Source organism: Myxine glutinosa, chromosome 12, assembly GCF_964187855.1.
Source record: "Myxine glutinosa chromosome 12, kmMyxGlut1.1, whole genome shotgun sequence".
In the NCBI taxonomy this organism is placed as follows: domain Eukaryota; kingdom Metazoa; phylum Chordata; class Myxini; order Myxiniformes; family Myxinidae; genus Myxine; species Myxine glutinosa.
Window position 1 is genome coordinate 13,112,698 of NC_136272.1, and position 11,419 is coordinate 13,124,116.

Consider the following 11,419-nt stretch of genomic DNA (forward strand, 5'->3'; position numbering starts at 1 on the left):
CCTCACTCCTCTCCAATCGCGCCTCACTTGCCTCTCCAATCGCTCCTCACTCTCCTCTCCAATCGGCCCCCACTCTCCAACCCCTCGCTCCTCTCCAAGCCCCCCGCTCCTCTCCAACCCTCACACTCCTCTCCAATATACATAATATATACAGACTTGGCCTTTAATATGGAATATTTTTTTTGTGGGGGTGAGCTTACTTTTCAAGATGACTTTGAACCAAAAGTTCATTGGAATTATGTTGAAATTATTCTAGATTTTGTTAATGTGACCTTTAAAAGAAACAAAAACCACATTTGACATTTCGAAGCAAATAAATTAATCCTTGAAATTGATGTAAACTGATATCAAACTCAATTCACGGACAGTACTGTGTTAAACTTCTGTACGTTTTCCAGAAGTATCTCTTTATTTTGCACATTAGCCAAAAAAAATTTCAACAAAAGCTAAATTATGACTGGGATCACGGACAGTAAAATTACAGTTCAGTACTTCGTGTAACCCCCACGAGCATTCTGGAGAGCACGTATACATTGAGGCATGCTGTTCACGAGATTTGCCAAGGTTTGGACAGGAATCGCTTGCCATGCAGTGACAATAGCCTGCTGCAATTCACGCACAGAGGTCGGCTGCTGGTCCAAGTTGTCGATTTGACGCGTTAATTCTGCCCACAAGTTCTCCATCGGATTCATATCCGGGGACATGGCAGGCCACTCCATATGCTCTACACCACGGTCAGCAAGAAAGTGTTGGATCATGCGAGCACAATGAGGCCGTGCATTGTCAACCTGGAAGACAAAGTTTCCTCGAAAGGCCGCACGAGCAAATGGAAACAATGTTTCTTCCAGAATGACCTTGTACTTGAACTGGTTCAGGTTTCCATTCAGAACAACCAGGTCAGTTTTGCCCCCTGCATGAAAAGCAGCCCAAACGGTCACCCCACCACCTCCCGCTTGGACTCTTGGCACTATACAATCTTCGTTGTGGGCTTCATGCACTTGTCTGCGCACTCGGACGCGGCCATCTTGACGACAGACCAGAAATCTAGACTCATCACTGAAGGTCACGTGATTCCAGTGTCCTGGCTGCCATTGACGGTGCTCCCTGGCCCACTGTAATCGGCGCTGGCTGTGTTGTCTGATCTGGCGTGGCTTTCTCAGGGGACGCCTGGCACGATAGCCTGCTTGAACCAGTCGTTGGTTCACTAGCCTTCTGGATACAGGCTAATTTGTCAGTTGCTGCCACTCAGCCCTAAGCCGATTAGCTGACTTGGTACGGCCATTGCAGACTAACCGGTGCAGCTGGCGATCATCCCTCCTTGTGGTTCTGCGTGAACGTCCTGGCCTCGGTATTGGAGTAGGGACACCCCTCTGAGCATTTCGTTTCAGGATCTTTGACACCTGACCTTGAGTGATGCCATACTGCCGAACAATAGCACGCTGTTTCATGCCATAATTTCGTAAAGCCACCACTCCATGACAAACAGCATTGTCAAGTTGACGGACCATCTCCAGAGGAAGTGGCAATAACTTTTGTAGATGTGCAGCAGTTGTTTTCCACTAATACAGAACGCAACAACCCTTATATACCCGATTGTGAAGCCAATCGTCAAATGTACCTGTCCTTACATTTTGTCACGCCACCTGTGATATAATCCTGTTATTGACTTCTTGCTGCGAAAGACAATCAGTGACATGGTTCTTTCAACAAAGACATCACCGAAGGGTAAAAGAAACTCACCAGATTGATATACTGAGTTCAGAATGTAACCCCAAGTCAAGAAAAAATATATATTCCATATTAAATGCCAAGTCTGTATGTACTGTATATATATCTGTGCAGTCTGTCTTGTCTTGTCCTGTGTTGTCACTGAACTACTCCCTCAAACTTTTCTGAAATCGTACCAAACTTCTGGTGTGCACCTATCTCTCCGGCAGGGATGTCCTAAGGGTATTTTTTTTTAATTGAATTTTTATTTTTTTGTTCAACTTAAATCTTCAACTTCAATTGTTTATAAAATGTAATATCACGTCTATTACAAATAAATTTGTGCAAAATAATTGTTTGTATTATGATTGGGGTAAACCATGACAACACAGCAACTCAGGTACAGTCATCTATCTATATCGAAATATCTACATATCTTGGCGTGTGTGTAATGTGAGATGGTGAGGTCTATCTATATCTATATCTACATATCTGGGCAGTGTCTGTGTTGTCACTGAACTACTCCCTCAAACTTTTGTTAAATCGTACCAAACTTCTGGTATGCACATATCTCTCCCGTTTGTATATCCTAAGGGTATTTTTAAAATTATTTTGAATTTTTTTTTTTTTAACTTAAATCTTCAACTTCAATTTTTTAATAAAATGTATCATCACATATATTACAAATACATTTGTGCAAAATAATTGTTTGTATGATGATTGGTGTAAACCATGACAACACAGCAACTCAGGTACAGTCATCTATCTATATCTACATATGTGGGCAGTGTCTGTGTTGTCACTGAACTACTTCCTCAAACTTTTGTTTCCGTGGCTGTGATGTGTTTTGAATCACGTGGTGTTGAGGTGCTTTGAATCACGTGGTTGTGAAGTGTTTTTAATAACGTGGTGGTGAGGTGCTTTTAACAACGTGGTTGTGAGGTGTTTTGAATCACGTGGTGGTGAGGTATTTTCAATTGCGTGGTGGTGAGGTGTTTTGAATTACGTGGTGGTTAGGTGTTTTGAATTACGTGGTGGTGAGGTGTTTTGAATTACGTGGTGGTGAGGTGTTTTGAATTACGTGGTGGTGAGGTGTTTTGAATTACGTGGTGGTGAGGTGTTTTTAATTTCGTGGTGGTGAGGTGTTTTTATTACGTGTTTTATGGCTGTGAGGTGTTTTTATTACGTGTTTTATGGGAGTGAGGTGTTTTTAATTTCGTGGTGGTGAGGTGTTTTTAATACGTGTTTTATGGCTGTGAGGTGTTTTTATTACGTGTTTTATGGCTGTGAGGTGTTTTTATTACGTGTTTGATGGCTGTGAGGTGTTTTCAATTTCATGGTGGTGAGGTGTTTTTAATTTCGTGGTGGTGAGGTGTTTTTATTACGTGTTTTATGGCTGTGAGGTGTTTTTATTACGTGTTTTATGGCTGTGAGGTGTTTTTAATTTCGTGGTGGTGAGGTGTTTTTATTACGTGTTTTATGGCTGTGAGGTGTTTTTAATTTCGTGGTGGTGAGGTGTTTTTATTACGTGTTTTATGGTGGTGAGGTGTTTTTAATTTCGTGGTGGTGAGGTGTTTTTATTACGTGTTTTATGGCTGTGAGGTGTTTTTAATTTCGTGGTGGTGAGGTGTTTTTATTACGTGTTTTATGGCTGTGAGGTGTTTTTATTACGTGTTTTATGGCTGTGAGGTGTTTTTATTACGTGTTTTATGGCTGTGAGGTGTTTTTAATTTCGTGGTGGTGAGGTATTTTTATTACGTGTTTTATGGCTGTGAGGTGTTTTTATTACGTGTTTTATGGCTGTGAGGTGTTTTTAATTTCGTGGTGGTGAGGTGTTTTTATTACGTGTTTTATGGCTGTGAGGTGTTTTTAATTTCGTGGTGGTGAGGTGTTTTTATTACGTGTTTTATGGCTGTGAGGTGTTTTTATTACGTGTTTTATGGCTGTGAGGTGTTTTTATTACGTGTTTTATGGCTGTGAGGTGTTTTTAATTTCGTGGTGGTGAGGTATTTTTATTACGTGTTTTATGGCTGTGAGGTGTTTTTATTACGTGTTTTATGGCTGTGAGGTGTTTTTAATTTCGTGGTGGTGAGGTGTTTTTATTACGTGTTTTATGGCTGTGAGGTGTTTTTAATTTCGTGGTGGTGAGGTGTTTTTATTACGTGTTTTATGGCTGTGAGGTGTTTTTAATTTCGTGGTGGTGAGGTGTTTTTATTACGTGTTTTATGGCTGTGAGGTGTTTTTAATTTCGTGGTGGTGAGGTATTTTTATTACGTGTTTTATGGCTGTGAGGTGTTTTAAATTACGTGGTGGTGAGGTGTTTTGAATTACTTGGTGGTGAGGTGTTTTGAATTACTTGGTGGTGAGGTGTTTTGAATTACGTGGTGGTGAGGTGTTTTGAATTACGTGGTGGTGAGGTGTTTTGAATTACGTGGTGGTGAGGTGTAATCGTCCCAAACTTCCAGTCTGCACCTACCCCTCCCCTATGTATGTGCTGAGGGGTTCTTTCTTGAAAAAAAAACATTCAACCTAAATCTTCAACCTAAATTGCCTATAAAAATGTAATATCACAAACACAACAAATACATTTGTGCAAAGTAATTGTTTGTATTATGATTGGTGTAAATCATGACAACACAGCAACTCAGGTACAGTCATTAGCCTCAGCTAAAATAAGCCCGTTCCTCAGTAACGACGAGCCGAGCCAAGCTAGTATCTATATATACACAAAGAATTAAGTTAAGCACCCCCCCCCGTTTTTTTACAACCTCGCACATTACAAGTTTGTTGTCGTCAAAACAGTGTAATATACCCATGATATTGCTATATTTTCTGGAGAAGTGATATTATGGTCACATAAAAACATAACAATCATGCCGTTTTCAATATTTTATTCTGAATAATTTAAGGTGAAATTTTTTGGGAATTTTAGGCATATTTTCACCTCAATTTAAGTATGGAGCTATAGGTCCATCACGGACAGTGTGGATGACGTTTATGTTTTCTAACGTACAGTCATTGTTCTGAGAAGACCTCTAGCGATCTTTGCGTCAATAACGTGTGTAGGACCCACGTGATCGGATCACTGACTCAACCAATCACTTTTTTTCACTTTGATCACTCAATTTCATCAATGGATAATTGCTAATGTCATACCAATCATTATTTGATCTCACATACCTTAGAATATATGCCAATGTATACATATACACAAAGAATATATATTAGGGGGTGCTTACCTTAATTCGTTGTGTAGGGGTGCTTAACTTAATTATTTGTGTATATATACACACAAAATATTGGCACCCTTGTATTTTTTTCAAATAATGCACCATTTCTTCTAGAAAATTGTTGAAATTAAAAAATCTTTTGGTATCCACATATGTATTTCTTTGGTTTGCATTGGAACAAACAACAAAACCTGAAAAAAATTACCAAATCTTAGCTTACTCCAAACAGAAATCCGAAAATGGCCCGGACAATATTATTGACACCTTTTAGAAGTTGTTAGAAATATTTAGATTTCAAGCCGGAGATTCTCCCTTACTTTGAAATTGAACTCACCTGTGGTGAGTTGCAGGTGCCTGCAATATAAAAATCACTCATTCAACCAGTTTGAATCGAGAAAAGGAGTCATTCTGCTGTTTTGTGTCACTGTGTGTACCGCAATGAGCATGGCGAAAATAAAGAAAACCGGAGAATTGTCTTTGGAGGTCAGACACGAGATTGTAGCCAAGCATGGACAATCTCAAGGCTACAAGTCCATCTCCAGAGACCTTGATGTTCCTGCGCCACCGTACGCAATGTTATCAGGAAGTTTAAAGGGGAACGGACATGAGTATAGACATCAAATGCTTAAGATTAAGTAATTGTAGCAACAAAAAAGATTAAGTTTGGCGCAAAAATCGTTGCTCTAGCATGCGTGAATCATGAGATATCCGAGTTTTAAAATGCCAATAGCAGACGATTTCTCGTGCCGGCCAGCATCTGGTGATGACTATCATCATCATCGTGACGTCATCGGAGGAAGCTGAGGTGACTGCGCAATAGTAAACAATGGTAGACACCGACTCCGATAGTTGCATAAGTCTGGATATCAGCGATATTTCTGACCAATCTGATGCGGAAAATGAAGAGAAAGTTAATAATCTTGGGGAATCACACTCGATTCTCCCATACAGATTCGAACCATACCGTCCAGAGAGTGAAGAAGAGAAATCGTCGGACACAGACACAATGGCGATCGATTTTGATCTCGGGCGCCTCCAAAATACTGAATGGTATTCATTTTTATGTCTCTTTTTTAATTGAAAAAGTTTCTTTTTCTGGTCAATGGAATACATAACTAATATTTAAGTAATGTTCGGTGCCGTGAGTCAAGAAATGGATAGAAACATGTCATGTTTCTGCAAATATTCACCGTTGTATCCCTACACCGGGACCGCATTGTACCCCTACGCCCCAGCTCGGATGGCGCGGCAGTTAATCGGGCCTGTATCGGCTGAGTGAATAAACGCGTACGACAATTGATCGTAGTTTGTCGAGATACCTTACATGGCGACGAGGATAAACATCTCGACCATGACTTCTTTCGGCCATATCGATGAATTTGACCCTCATGAGGGGGATTTTGACACTATTCTGAGCGGTTGTCTTTCTACTTCGAGGCGAACGGCATCGCGACCGAAGGCCGGATGAAGGCCGTCTTCCTGTCCGTTTGCGGAGGTGAGACGTTCACACTTGTTAAAAACCTGATTCGACCTCGGACAATCCAGGAGCTCACGTATGCAGAGCTCAAGGCCGCTTTGAAGCAACATTGCAACCCATCTCCTTCAGTCATCCTGTGTCGGTTTAATTTTTACATGTGCAGACAGCAGCAAGGTCAGTCGATCGCAGACTTCATTGCACACCTCAAAAAACTGTCACATCTGTGTGAGTTTGGGGACACGATCGATGACATGCTCCGTGATTTGCTGGTGGTTGGCATGTCCGATGACCGCACTCGTAGACGCCTGCTTGCCGAGAGAAGACTGACGTTCCAAAATGCCAGAGACACCGCCATTTCCATGGAAAGTGCTGAACGCAACGCGACAAGCATCGGTGCCACTCGCTCGTCTGGTACCAGCCCTGCTGTGAATCGGTTGGATCATGTTCAGCCAAAACGTTGGAACAAGGCTCCTCGTCAGAAGCCAGTGCAGTCGCAAACCCACAACAAATGTTTTCGGTGCAACGGAAAGCACCCTCCGGAGACGTGTCGGTTCAAAGATGCCACCTGCCATTTCTGTTCGAAAACTGGCCATATTGCTCCAGCTTGCATCACTCGCAAATCGGGAAAAGGAAAAGCTGCTGACAAGATTCATCAGTTTATCGGTTCAGAGGAACCTGAGCTTGACCAGGTGAGCTCTGTTTCCGACAACTCAGAATCGTATGACCTGCTTCATATTGATTCTCACCATAGGCGGGACCCTCTTCTTGCCACTGTTGTCGTCAACAATCGACCATTGCAAATGGAGGTCGACACTGGTGCGGCCGTCTCGCTCATCAGCCATGCTGTTTTCACAAACCTGTGGAGTGATGCTGACCGACCCCATCTGAAACCTACTACCTATGGACTCTCCACCTATACAGGTGAGAAGATTGTTCCCTGCGGTACATGTGACGTCACGGTGGGCTACGATAACCGTGAGTTTCACCTACCCCTGATCGTCATTCCTGGAAAGGGCCCTTCCTTACTCGGCAGGAACTGGTTGAGCATAATTCGACTGAAGTGGGAAAGCATTCATCAACTCCGGGCAGCCAACGTTTCTCCTGCCGCAGCATACACACTCAAAAATGTGCTGGATACGTACCCGGATGTCTTCAAGGATGAGCTTGGAACCTTGAAAGGACATACGGCTAAACTCAGGGTTGACCGGGATGCCAATCCTATATTTTGCAGAGCTCGCCCAGTCCCTTTCGCCCTGCGGGAGCGGATTGACAAGGAACTGGATCATCTTGAAAATCTGGGGATCATCGAGCAAATCCAGTATGCCGAATGGGCGGCGCCCATCGTTCCGGTCATAAAATCGGACCAGTCCATCCGCATATGTGGAGATTATAAAATGACCGTGAACAAGTGTTCTTCATTGGATAAATATCCAATCCCGAGGATCGAAGACCTCTATGCTCGTCTCACGGGAGGCAAGACTTTTACGAAACTCGATCTCAAATCCGCCTATCTACAGCTCTGCTTGGACGAGAATTCGAAACAGTATCTTACCATCAACACGCATCGTGGGTTGTACAGGTACCACCGACCCAGTTTTGGAGTGAAATCTGCACCTGGAATTTATCAGCGTGTCATGGACAGTTTGTTTGCCGCCGAATGCAACGTCGTTTGTTACCAGGATGATATTCTGGTTACTGGTCGTACGGACGCGGAACATCTACAAAACCTGGATAGAGTTCTGAAGAAGATTTCGGACTCCGGCCTACGTTTGCTTCGAGACAAGTGCAAGTTTATGGTGCCATCAGTCACGTACCTGGGTCATACGATTGATGCCGAGGGTCTACACCCGACAGATGAGAAAGTCCGAGCTATCAAGGATGCTCCTGCTCCACGAGACGTGACCGAATTGAAGTCATACCTCGGTTTGCTTCAGTTCTATGGTCGTTACATCCCGAATGTGACCGACGTTTTGGGCCCCCTTTGTCGGCTTTTGAGGAAAGGAGTCCCCTGGAGCTGGGGGTCGACTGAACAATCAGCATTCCAGACCTCTAAGGATCTGCTCAAATCGTCCAATGTTCTCATTCATTTTTATCCAGAGAAGGATCTTGTGCTGACATGCGATGCCTGTCGGTATGGAGTGGGGAGTGTATTATCACACGTGCTGCCTGATGGTACGGAAAGACCGGTTGCATTTGCATCCAGAACGTTGTCCCCGGCAGAGAAGAACTATTCCCAACTTGACAAGGAAGGATTGGGAATCGTTTTCGGCATCAGCAAATTTCGCCAGTACCTTCTTGGACATCATTTCACGATTCGCACTGATCACAAGCCGCTGATCAGTCTGTTTGGTCCAACTAAGGCGACATCTGGCACACTACCGCCCAGAATCATCCGCTGGTTCCTGTTTCTCGCTGCTTATGACTACACCATATGTTATAAGCCCGGTTCGTCTATCACAAATGCAGATGCCATGAGTCGGTTACCCCTTCCAGAATCCGTTGATGATTCGCCTACACCAGGATCCATTATCGCACTGATGGATCATCTGGAAGATTGTGCTGTCGATTCCGGCCAGATCCGCACTCATACTCGACGAGACCCCGTTCTGTCCAGAACTGTCCAGGCTGTACAGCTTGGATGGCATTTGCTACCTGAGGGTGACCCAGATTTTGCGGCTTTTAAAGCACGTAAAAACGAACTCAGCGTGGAAAATGGTTGCCTACTCTGGGGATGTCGTGTCGTGATCCCAAAAAATCTGCGTTCCAGGGTCATGGATGACATCCATGACTGTCACCCCGGGATTGTGAAGATGAAGTCACTCGCTAGAAACTATGTGTGGTGGCCGAATCTTGATGCTGATATCGAACATCATGTTCGACATTGTTACCCCTGCCAGAGCACCCGGAATACACCTGCGAAAGCGCCACTGCATCCCTGGGAATGGCCCAGCGAACCATGGCATCACCTACATCTCGATTATGCCAGGCCTATTAACGGCAGCATGATTCTAATAATTACGGACGCGCACACAAAATGGATCGATGCCTATGTGACGCGTGGTACGACGTCAGCCATTGTCATCGAAAGACTCAGACGCTGTTTCGCCACTCATGGTCTGCCCAGGATGATCGTGAGTGATAACGGTTCGTGTTTTTCCAGGTCCGAGTTTGCCAAGTTCACACGTCGGAACGGCATCAAACATAAGTTTGTCAGCCCACATCACCAGGCTTCAAATGGCTTGGCCGAACGATCCGTGGGAATCATCAAATCCGGATTGCAGAAACTTCAGGAGGGAACCCTGGAAACAAAGCTGTCTCGTCTCCTGTTCAAATACCGCATCACGCCACAATCAACAACCGGTGCAGCTCCGTCTGAGTTATTGATGAAACGACACTTCAGATCGAACTTGACAATCTCAAACCAGACATATCATCAAACATTTATCAGAGCCAGCTTAATCAAAAGTTGGTGCACGATAAGACGTCCAACAGTCGATGTATCAACATTGGAGATCCAGTGTTTGCCCATAATTTTGGTGCAGGTGCGACGTGGCTACCGGGGGACATCATCGAGAATCCAGGTCCACTGTCCTGTGTGATTCGCCTGCAGGACGGCCGCGAAATTCGTCGACATCAGGACCACATAACCTACCGCCACTGTGAGTCGATGGAGCCTGCAGCATCGTCACAGTCAGGACAACAGTTCGACCCGCCACTGCCGGAGATCGTCGTGGCCGCTCCAGCCGGCTCGGATGCCCCGAAAACCTCTGCGAACGCTACACCCTTCGTGGAGACCAAAGGAATCACCTCGGACTCTGTATCCACTGGTACACCGCGACGCTCAATGCGTGAGAGAAAAGCACCCGACCGGTTGAATCTTTGAAGATGTTTTTTTTCACGTTAACACATGTTCTATTTTCACGGTGACACATGTTCTATTTTCACATATTTTCATTATTCTCATAATCGTTTGCACACATATTTTCACATGTTTTGGAAATGTTGCTTTTGAAATGTCAATTCTTGAAATCTAGCACGTATTGCTCTTGGTAATTTTGGACTTAAAGGGGAGGATGTCATGTATGAAGTGCAAATATTCACCGTTGTATCCCTACACCGGGACCGCATTGTATCCCTACGCCCCAGCTCGGATGGCGCGGCAGTTAATCGGGCCTGTATCGGCAGAGTGAATAAACGTGTACTACAATTGATCGTAGTTTGTCGAGATACCTTACAAAACACAGAAACGAAATACAACTTTATTGACTTAGTGCAGCATCCAGAACAGTTGACTGCTGATGCAGGTGCATCGTGGTGCATCAGTTGTAATCATGATGCAGGTGCATCAGTTGTAATTGTATCATTATAGCACTCTCTATAATGCAAGCAATCTCTGTGTGTCTGTGTGTATGTCTGTGTGTATTTCTGTGACCGCTGTTTCTCGACAACCACTGGTCCGATCTAAGTGAAACTTGCCAGGTATATTGCTAGGGACCTGAGAATGTGCCTTTTCAAGGTTTGCTATTAATCGGACAAGTGGTTACCAAGTTATGGCCATTTATTTAGCAAACACATACGTTTTGTATGTGAACGAAGGAACAGCGAAGGGCGAGGGCGAAGGAACGGCGAAGGACGAGAGCGAAGACCGAAGGAACGATGCAAGTTTTAATTTTTCTTTGCACGTATGGTCAAGTGACAGCGAAGGAACCATGTGTGTTTGTGGTTTCTGCCTCGCGGTTTGAAAATTGAATACTTGGCCATTTTAACTAATTTGCGATTAATCGTAACTGCGATATGCGAACTTCCGGACAGTGAGGCCTTATTTTTGGTACGTACGTCAACGTACGTATGTCCACGTACTTACCTCCCCGCACGTACGGGCACGCACTAGCAGCAGCCACACAACGACTGGGCATGATTCCAACTGATCGTAACGAAAACAAAGCGATGTTCTGATCGTCACGAAGCCAACAAGGCTTTAAGAACGAAAAACTGGATTACTTCG